Here is a 2,500-nt window from a genome sequence, read left to right as displayed (position 1 = left end):
TCTGTCAGAAACGAACAAACTTGCTGGATGACGACTGTGTTAGTGTGCTGGAATGTACAAACTCATTGCGTGTGTGTTTATATATATATATATATATATATATATATATATATATATATATATATATATATATATATATATATGTGTGTGTGTGTGTGTGTGTGTGTGTGTGTGTGTGTGTGTGTGTGTGTGTGTGTGTGTGTGTGTGTGTGTGTGTGTGTGTGTGCATAAATATGTATATAAATATATACATATGCATAAATAAATAGATAAATAAATAAATATATATATATATGCATAAATATATGTATATATATATATATGTATATATATATATGTATATATATATATATATGTATATATATATATATATATAAATATATATACATATATCTTTACATATATATATTTATATAGAGAGAGAGTGGAAAAGAAAAAAGCTGAGAGGAAGAGGAGATACACGGACACACATTTATCAAAAACAAACAGACTAAAAGGTTCAAACCCGCGCACAACACGCCGAGTTCAGAAAAGAATCGGATCTGTGTTCCTGAACCGATTCGTCACGCCGATAAGAGCGATCAAATCCTATGTCTCATCGTCTTCACACATAATCAAACAGAGCAAGAATCTGCGTAGCGAGAACCAGTCCCTGACACAGATGTATACAGTCTGACTTTACTTTTTTTAAAAACAAGATTGTATCATAAGAAATATATAAAAAAAGGAAAACACAACCAGGAGAAGTGTTTAGGCGTCGAAGGAAGCGACCCCAAAGCACAAGGTCTCGAAGAAAGAAAAACAATAGAAAGATGGATATATTGTCTATTCATCTATATCCCCGCGACAAGGTCTTCCCTGAGATGTGAACGTGGGATGCATGTTTTCTGGCTCGGGTTCCTCCTCCTCTTCGTGTGGCTCTCTGAGAGGACTCTTTTTTTCCAATCTTGTTTCTCTCTGATTCCTTGCGTCCGTATGTGAAATGGATATGATGGTGCGTCCAGTGTTTGTTTTTACTTTCTCTTTTTCTTTCTTTCTGTCCTCTCTCTCACTGTATCTATCTCTATCTCTGTATGTCTATCAGCCCCCCTCTATCTCTGTCTGTCTGTATGTATGTCTGTATGTCTATCAGCGTCTTTCCCCCCCTCTCTCTTTCTCTCACCCTCTCTTTATCTATCTGTCTGTATGACTGCCTCTCTCTCTCTCTCTTTATCTATCTGTCTGTATGACTGCCTGTCCCTCTCTCCCTCTCTCTCTTTATCTACCAGTCTGTATGACTCTCTCTCGTCTTGTATTTGGAAATAACATTCCAAGTTTGAGCTAAAAGTCTTCTTGAATAAACCGATAAAACACAGCACGCCCATGTTCCTCCGACTATTTCCGACACCCCGACAGCCCTCGCCCACACCCGAAGAATACACCGATGACCTAATCTCTTCAGCCTGCTAATCGGTGACCCCTCCACCGGTCACAAGAGGTCAAACACCCAACTGCGGACCCAAAGGAGGGCAGGGAGAGAGGGTCACGAGGACTCTCGACACCGAAGGATATTAAAGCGAATGTGACTTGTTGCCCCGGACGCCCCTCGGACTCCGTCGGGGATTTGAAGTGATTGTGAACAGACCCTGAGGGAGACGCTCGCGAGTGCGTGTGTTGTGGATCCGTAAATGTCGGGGACTGGCGCACAGGTGTTCGAGTGGCACCGAATGGGGGGGGGGGGCGAAGGCGAGGAATTCATTTCATTTCTATCCAATAGATTTACCTGTAGCGTTTGCCGTGTGAGTTTGGCGCTGACAGCAATTGTGATGGGCGAGAGGGATTGGTCTAAGCTGTAGGTAACGTTTTTATCGCATGGAAATTGGTTGCTAATGTAGAAGCCTTGTGTATCAGATCGTTGGCAGATCAAGCAGAGATCAAACACTAACACATGCATACACGACCTCCTCTGTCTGTCTGTCTGTCTCTCTCACTTTCTCACTCTCCTCTCTCTCTCATTCTCCCTCTCTCTCTCTCTCTCCCTCTCCCTCTCTCTCTCACACACACACACACACACACACACACACACACACACACACACACACACACACACACACACACACACACACACACACAGACGCACAACACACAAACAAAAAGACACGTAAACACATATACACAAACACATACATACAGTCACACACACGAACGCGCGCGCGTGAGCACGTACACAAACCTACCCGGCACAACAGACAAAGTAAAAAGCTCCCACTAAAATATGAATCCCATACACTCCCACGGAAAACAGCTGGGTCCTGCTGGTTCCAGGTATGAGAACACATCTCCGTTTTATGTAAGACCTCATAATATTCCATTAGTGCTTGGAGGCCGCAGCGAAGGTCGAATGGACAGGAAGTACTCTAAGAACAAAGTGGTAAGAAGGAAAGACAGAGAAAGGCGTGAGAGGAATACAAGGAGGGGGTAGTGCAGGAGGGATGTGTGTGACAAAGGAACATGGAATAGG

The sequence above is a fragment of the Penaeus vannamei genome, chromosome 19 (genome assembly GCF_042767895.1).
Source record: "Penaeus vannamei isolate JL-2024 chromosome 19, ASM4276789v1, whole genome shotgun sequence".
Classification (NCBI taxonomy): Eukaryota; Metazoa; Arthropoda; class Malacostraca; order Decapoda; family Penaeidae; genus Penaeus; species Penaeus vannamei.
This window is presented reverse-complemented; position numbering follows the sequence as displayed.